A 9,174-nucleotide genomic window follows, 5' to 3' on the forward strand; every position below is an offset into this window, starting at 1 on the left:
ATTCATGCACTCATGGCTACCATGCAAGGGGCCACCTGCCAATCAGGACTATCTAATCATTCAAACAGGAACAGCCTGCGGGAGCAATTTAAGGTTAAGTGTCTTGCCAAAGGACACATCGACATGGACTATCAGAGTCGGGGATTGAACCACTGATCCTCTGATTGAAGGACAGCCCTGCTCTACCACTGAGACACAGTCACCCCCGTATGGCTGAATGATATGGGAAGAAATCTAATTTCATTTTTCTTTTTACCAATATTGCAATTGCGATTCACTATGCATTTATTAAAGAGTTTATTATTGTCTGTATCATTCACCATACACAAACAATTAATCCTCTATAGTATGACTAACACAACATTTGGTACAGTCAATATGTTTTCTTCAATTAATCTCAAACGCATATGTCCCATGGAACGTAGGGCAGCGTGTGTGCACATGAAGCCTAAAGGGCCGGGTGTTTCCACCCCTCTGTTTTTTTAGATCGTTTGGCATTAAAAAAATTGTGTTCTACTGTTGCATTGGAAGTTGATTAATCGCTCAGCCCTATCGCCCAGCAATCACTGTAATATATCAAATATTGTCCATGTAAGTGCTATTTTGGATTTGAGTTGTGTACTGTTAAAAAAAATGACCACGGCCAATTTCGCTGTGCAATATTCGCTTGAGGTATTCAACCCAAACTGCTCCTGCGGATCATGTTATAGAGTTGTCGTTTGACAGTATAGTGAAAAATTCTACAAAAACTCTGTCAACTTTTTAGAAATCTGTGCAGTGAAACATCATTATATACCGCTCAGTTCACCAGTCAGTTGCAGCCTGAGAGGACCTAATGAATGAGACCCCTGTGTCTGTCTTTAGCTCATGTGCCAGTCACCATTAATGCTCGTTGCAGCATGGCTTTTCTCTCTGCCTGACACTCACTTGTACTCAGTCTACCCTCAATTGCTGTCACTTGTGTCCTAAAGGCTGTCATCTCCACTTTGTGCTCCATTGCCGCCGTGTCGTCTTCTCCACTGCTCTATTTTCCCTGGTTCAGTCAGGCTTGTGGCTGTTTGTCAGAAAAGGCTGATAGCCCAGTTATTTGGTTTAGCTGTCTGCCTCCCTGTTGCTCTGCCACTACATTTTGGCTCCAGTGAGACATTTCATTATCTATCAGTGCCTCAGCAAGAGGGGAATTCTTACAGTTCATCGTTTTGCTCAATTTAATGAACTAGTGTCAGCCTATCTTAAAACATCTATACAGTTAATACAGGAATGCATGGCCACAGACATTGCCTAGTAAGATGTGCTTGTTTTTGAGGTTTAAATGATGGAATTTTATTTCAGTTTTTGATTTTGATAAAAGCCCATTAATGTCCTCCATATTTTGAAGTGATATCTGTCAAGAATGCAAGGCAAAATCATACCTGTAGAGGTCAGCATCTGTCTAATATTTTCCTAATGGACTATGGATATTATGTGAGCCTTCCTCTTCAATAGCTAAAACAGAATATAGAGAAAATATTTCTTAACCGTGATCATAAATATGGCATGACAAATATAACAACCTGTCTACGGATGAAAAGCAATTCCTTCATCTTTGGTTACTGAATTCCTACGTATTTTCATCTCTAAGCTAGAATGTTTATTTCACTTCCACTGCACGATTTTAAAAATGATGGGGGTAAAAATATTGCAATTAGCTGATCCAGCTTTATTAACAGAACTAAACTCCATTTCACTGCTTTCCAAGCAGGATTTGATACATACTACTCATTTCAGGGGACAATACTGCTTCAGCAAATCAAATATTTATGCCTATGATTCAGCAAATTTGTTTTTGGTTATTGTTTGGAACAAATAATAATTGTCTCTTTGGTACAAAATAATAATGCTGATTTTACGAGTATTGTTATTTGATTAACATACTTGGTGTAATAAGAAACAAATGGATCACACAGCTTGTGATGACTTTGTTATCATAGGTTACGTAGGCAATCCCTGGACAGGTGAACAGCTTGTGAAAATGTTCTTATATCTTAAAAACAAGCTTGAGTTTCTTTTTCCGCAGCTGCATGCCAAATATATATTTATGCGTCAGTTCTTGTTAGTGTCCATGTCATACCAGTGCCATTTTCCAACATAGTGATTTAAAGGCTTGACAATTATGAGGCAGAACTCGTGAAAGCTAAAATGCCTTCTGGCAATTGGCATTTCTCACTATAACATTCTGATTAGTCATTAAAATGTGTCATTGTATATTTAAAACACTAGATAGTGTAGATGTATAATGTGTAGCATTCTATATAGCTCCTCCTAAAGCTTCTCCTTCTCTTTTCTGTATTTGGAACAGTTATAGGAGTGCTGACCAATTATAATTAGCTGAAATATATCAATGTCAAAACATGCCATAATGGATTACTATCTAAATTTGTAACTGTTAAATGCCTCAGGTAAAGCCTGTAGAATATAAATTAATTACCACTCTTTGCAATTTAATTTGCAAATTAATTTGCACCAAAAAGTGACACATTTTCATGGCTGATTGCTAAATCAGTGTATTTTTTATTTTTAGGCCTAGATAAACGTTGCATCAGCTAATCTACACGGAATATCCGGGACGTCCCTTGTAGATATATACACAAATTACCCATTTGACCCGTGCGTTTAATTGGAAAGGCCAGAGAGCAGGATTGCCTCTATTGCAGTACTGCTCTTAACCATAGTGGTTAATAATAAAACCCTAGTGGTTCTGTGTAACGTAGGGGCAATATCATTCACCCTCTAGTTTCCAGCGTTGTGCACCTACATGTTGCTTCCACCAGAAATCAAAACAGCACCCTTATTCGGTCATCAAACAGCATTCCTACCTCTGGGCAAACCCTCTGACCCAGGAGAGTTTTTATTACCAGCAGGACATTGGTTTTGAAGTGTTAGTGAATAAAACGATAAACTCCTTTAGCACTGTGTTGTAAAGTGCATAGGTACTGCATGAACTTCCAGCGAAAGCTTACACAAGGAGTATTTTTTCTAAATGAATAATATGACCTCGTACAAACAACTGCACATGACTCTCATAAACTCTGCTGAGCTAGTATGTCTATTTTTATGACATCACATTGATAAACAGTATGTACACTGAGGAGGCACCTACTTTAACATCAGTGTCTCATTGTTAGAAACTGTGGAGGCTCCATCCAGATTTCGTGTCCATATTCCCTTTACAATCAATCCTGTATTATAGTTTCACTATTATGAAAGTTTTATTTTTTTTAAATGACAGCAATAGTGACATTTTTACACTTGCACACTTAACATCTGCATTGAACAGATCAGTATAATATATCTATTTTCCCCGTTACCAATTATAGGCTGACTACAGAGGACATACCTCCCATCAACAGGAGTTAACCCACAACTATATATCCCCTTTGAAAACAAATTCAAAGCTTGAATAATACCAACACCACGTCCTGCAAGCTTTGGTGATTGAAAGCAAATACAACTAGTTACTAGCAAGTAGAGAAGTCCAAATAGATAGCTAAAATCTGCAGATAAATCGTTCTTCTGCAACTCCAAGTGGTAGTACAAATGTACAAAAGATTGAACCCTTTTGAAAACAGACAAATCCAGTATCACTATGTCTTGTAAAAAACATTTTAGCATTTGTTTTTTTTTATAATTTAACAATTGTAGTAAACAGTATCCATGTTAACATAGCTTAAAGCGTTAAATAACATCCAGGTTGAAATAGATTCAGATGAACACTCTGGAACATAATGGGTGATGTCAATTACAGGGTACTGAGGTTGTTTGGAAGGGCTGTGGGAGTAGGCCAGACAAAAAAAGGTTACTGATCTCCATCTAAGTACCTACAGGGACACAAAAAATGTATGAGACAGACAAACTTAAGACTGCCGACTTCAGATAAAAAGCACTAAATGGAGTAAATTAGATTGGTCCTCTAATCTCACTGACATTCTGAGCAGTAAGCAGAGAAGCTCTTTCTTTCTGGAAAGGGGACAGTCCTGTAAAGCTAAATGTGGTAGCACTACTAGTTTGGTCAGGTAAACAGAAATGATCTTTCAGAATGTAGGTTGTAGGTTTGTATTGAAGCAGTCAGTTGAGAGAAGTAGTTCAGGTTGGAGGGCTAGCTGAGTAGGCGGACAGGTATTGGGAAGAGGCTGCAGAAGCGGCAGGCAGAGCCAGTGGAGATGGACTAATTCCACCTCCCACAAATCCTCCAACAGTTGATTGCCTGGGTGGGCAGTGTCGGAGGCAATCCTCCTTGCCCTCCTTTTTGCTCTTTGGCATTAGGCGACTGCTCAGTGGAGAGCAACTGGCAAGCAATGACCCTCTCAGCTGGATGACACACTGCAGTTTTTTCCCCGGAGCAAGAAGAAATGGAGCTGTGGCAGACTGCAGAGGATATCGGGACAATCTTGATTGTCGATCTTTATCCCTGGACAGGATATGTTCTGATATGTTTATCCTCCTTATTTGTCACAGAGAAAAACATACCTGCCTCTCTTTTTTTAAGAAAACTGCGGCATCTATTTGAGCAAGTTGGAGATGATGGTCAGTAGTAAATATGTTAGGCTTTTTACTGAAGATAATGTGTCTATGTGGGCACAAAAGTCGGCCTTGTTTCTGTTGTTTGATGTGTTGATCGTAAATGATGCCCATTAGTGTTGCTCATACTAATTAGTATTCAAAACACGAGCTTTCTCCTGCCCATGGTTTTGAATCCTATTCAGATAGGATTTTAGGTGAGGCTGTTTTTCATTTTATATACACTGCTTAGTTATTGTAATTTGGCATGAAATGGCAGGATATACTGGTTAACATCAGTGTTTCTAAACTAGAAAGGTCATGTTTTCACATTAAGGATTTGGTCTTATCCCAATTACTGATAGGGTAATATAGCATTTACAAGACATTTTACAGACCTTTATTGTTCATGTACAGACACTGAGAGTGCCATCTGTTGTTACATTTATATCCAATACATGTGCTACTATCTATGCATTTAAGTAAAATGTGACTGTGTATGGCATGACAATATTTATGTTTGCAGACATTGAGCAACTATTAAAAACCGGTAGAGGAAGTAAAATCTGAGATTTTATCTGTGATACGTATCACGTATAATACATGATAATTGCAGAAAACATGTTAAAGACCGTAAACTATAGAGTACCTAATTATCGAGTTGGTCTGTTTTTCATCATATTTATGTTCAAGATTTTATTGGGCAGGCCTGAAGGGAGGCTAGATGATGCACTGGCGCCATCCTAAGACTAAACCATCCCCTAACACCATAAACACTGGTCCACATCAGCGTTTCCACAGGACTTTGTGATACAATGGTGGGTGGACCTCGGACCCTGTAGTATGATTTTGCCTCGGAAGACAATTTGGTAAATTTGGTGCACTTTAAGAGCACAACTAAGGGTCTAGACCTAGTTAGAACTGTGTGCACTAACAATATTGTGCTTTTGTTCCAGCAGTGTTGGAATGTAAGGGTACTTAGGAGCTTTAGATTAGTTGAGTACAATTTTGAGGTGCTTATTATTTTTCTGTATCTTTATACTTCTAGTCCTCTGGATCTCAGAGGGAAATATTGTACTTTTACCTTCACTAAATTAATTTTTACAACATGAATCACTACTTGTCAGGTACAAAATGTTAATACATAATATAAATATAAATAAACTAATAAACTATGATGTACTATTAAGTAGTATATAATCTAATTATTATATATATATATATATATATATATATATATATATATAAAGTTGTTCAAATGAACTTTACCAGATGCAACATTTAAAGTGATGAACACATTATTCAACAATAATAGTAATCCAATGATGTAGGCCTATCATAAATATATTGTATGAAATAGGGCATTCTACATAACGAGTATACTGTAATTGTTGGTATTTTAAGTATATTTTGATGCTAATACTTTTGCACTTTTACTAAAGTAACAATTGTATGCAGGTATTTTACTTGTAAAAGAGTATTTTTACACTGTGCTCTAGTGAATAATTTAATCATTGGTGACACAGCAAAAATAATGACACAACAGTGGGTTGGTGACATCACTGCATATCAGGCCTGTGGACCGTCCAAAAAACCTGTTACCGGCCGTTGCGCCCTGTGGTCTTACTAGTCATCTCTGTGTGCATGGCAATTGGGGTGTGCTTGAGCATACTGCATGTGTGTTTAAGTTAAAGTGGAGCCTATTCTGTTACTACTGTTGCAGCTGTTAAAGGGTGGATAAATTGTTATTAGCATCACAAACCCCACTTCAAATGCTTAACTATCAGAATCTTATCAATTCGGTCCGAAAACATTTGGAAACTCGATAAGAGCTGGATGTTTTAATTATTTTATCCACATTAAAGTTATCACAAGGCATAACCAGACATTGTGCCGGCTCGGCCAGCAGGAAGTCTCTGATGCATATGCTCTGCCCGTAGAGCATGCTTGTTAACATTCTGCAAAAGTAGCGAGTGGCAGTGAGATGCCAGCATGTCGTAATACTGGTTTCAGAGCCTTCAGCCGACACGCCACCAGTGTTACAGAGCAGAGAATACTGCTTATTTTTTCACCATTTGAAACCTAATCTTATATAGGCTACTTATTCATTCAAATTTGGCTGGGTGGTTGACGGCACATTTTTGTGTCGTGTGACAAACTCAGAACACTTATTTATTTTTGCCTCACCCAGACTTAAAATATGTGAAATTTGCACAAAGAAACAGTGTTTAACTTTTTCAGTATAATGACAAAAAGCGAGCTACTGTGATTTGACAGTAGCTCAAAATCCATGGCCATCGATTTTTCATGAACTGACGTATAGAGGATTATCTACTGGCTCTTGATGAGATTATAATTCAACGTCTCCGTAACTGTTCTCATTCAGAATGACTCACTCTTCGTTTTTTTAGCATTTAGAGACTTTAATACTAAATATCAGCGACGGGTGAGTACAACTCATAAATCTTGTCAGTCACACATCTAAATGTCACACTTTGAGAGGCTGAAGCAATCTCTGGTTCTTTTTCTTGCGTGCACACACACAGACGGACACACACACGCGCACACACACACACACACACACACACACACACACACACACACACACACACACACACACACACACACACACACACACACACACACACACACACACACTTATAGACACACTCACAAACATACACACAGTCTGGTCTAGGAGCAACCTGTATCAACAAGCAAAAAAACAAATAGGAGTTCTCAAGATGAAGCATGCTGATAATAGGTTCAGCTTCTCTGTTGACCTAATGGGGGAAATCAAAAGCAGGGGCTGAATCAGACTGCTGAATCAATATAAAGCACTTATCCTGATTGGACGCCACTATAGGGACCACAGTGTTAAAGCTGGTAGGTTGGTTAGCTCACTTTTATTTGCCGCCGATCTCTTGTCTCCTTCTTCAAACAAGGAGTGATCCCTGTATAAGAAATGCTTCTATACACTCTCAAACATTGACACGACAGTTTTAAAAAGGTTGTTGAACATTGAACATGCATTGTTACGTGGTTCTGGGGTGTTCATCATATAATAGAACACACATCGTAATGAACACCATGTGCTAACTAAATTAGTGCTGATGCAGCTGTCAGGTATGATACAGCACACACACTACCATCCTTCAGCTCTGTAAATTGAAAATGGCCCTTAGCCTCGAACATGTTATCAAGTACAAGTGTCCATCTGCGGAATGCTGAGCACTCGACAGTTCATCAATAGTGATGCTATTAATAACTTGGTTCCAGCCCTGGGACTTGGTTAGATAAGAAAACATTCATCTCCTCAACAAGTCAATCCGTTGTGCAGCATAAACGACACAACTGCAATTAACAGACAAGGTACTCAATCAACTGCCATCTCAGCAGTCGTTCCACAGTTATCACATAAAACAAAGTGCACTTAATGAGGTAATGCCCAAGTTTAGACTGTCATTAGAATTAATTACATGATACTGCTTGTAAGATGCATTAAAAAGTAAGATTTTTGTTCAGTAATGACTGAAGGGGTGATTATGTACTTGAGCTATTAGTTTCATTCTGAACACATCTGAACCAGTACTTTGACAACTTTTGTAGTGGATTGGATTGATTTCTGTAGCTACTATGACGTTTAGTGGCTGCTAGCCAGCCACATGTCCATGTCAGGTCCAGGGTTTGCATCTTTGCCTCGGCTGTCTGAAAGACCAACAGCTTGCTGAGTCCAAGAGCTTTTAGCTTGATGTCCTCAAACAACAAGCTACACTCAATTTTTGGCAAGTAGAATCTTCCCTTTTAACAGCTAATTTATGCAGAATATGACACTAGGTGCTGTTCAATAAAAGTAGCATTTATAATGGATGCAGGTCAGTTTGTCCAATAATGTTATTTAAGTCTCTTACAGTAATTCAAGGCTAATTAAGCTAAGTAATTTAACTCACTCCCTTTACTCCAGACTCATTGAACCAGATACAAAACAGACACGCTATCACACAGATAAGCAGCACTCATGATTTAGTGCCGTCGAAAAAAAGACATCAAAAAATGGCGCATCCTTCTTTCTTTAAAAAAATTCAGTAAATGCGCTAAAATAACAAGATGGCCTGTTTTGGACCCACTTCATTACACTTTTCAACATGTTTAACACTTTTAAATTACTGGCATTTGTAATGGTCATATGCATTTATTATTTGAGGTTACATGATGTTAGATTGTTGAAGAACATCTTATCAGTAGGAAGGGAAGAATAGAAGTGAATGGGTAATACTTTTGCACATTTAGACAGTCCATGTGGGATTGGGCCATGTTAAATCCCAATCCCTTAACATTTAAGCAGCCACTGCTTTCTTTAAGTTGTTGGATAACATTTGAAGTGGCTATACAACTCAATACTCATCCTTTTCAAAACTGTACAGTATAAACTGCACACATGCTTCTCTGTGTTTTGAACTGATGTGTTCAGCCTGTCTTATTGGAATACATTTTGCCTTTATCAATTTTTAGAGTTCCAAATTTATTCGTGCACCTGATGTAAAAAATGCATTAAGAATCCCTGCTACCTATGTGCTGATGACATGTCTTAGTAATACAACCTACGTTCATCCCTTCTGCCTCTCCATGCCAACTTAT

This window comes from Anoplopoma fimbria, chromosome 24 (genome assembly GCF_027596085.1).
Source record: "Anoplopoma fimbria isolate UVic2021 breed Golden Eagle Sablefish chromosome 24, Afim_UVic_2022, whole genome shotgun sequence".
Classification (NCBI taxonomy): domain Eukaryota; kingdom Metazoa; phylum Chordata; class Actinopteri; order Perciformes; family Anoplopomatidae; genus Anoplopoma; species Anoplopoma fimbria.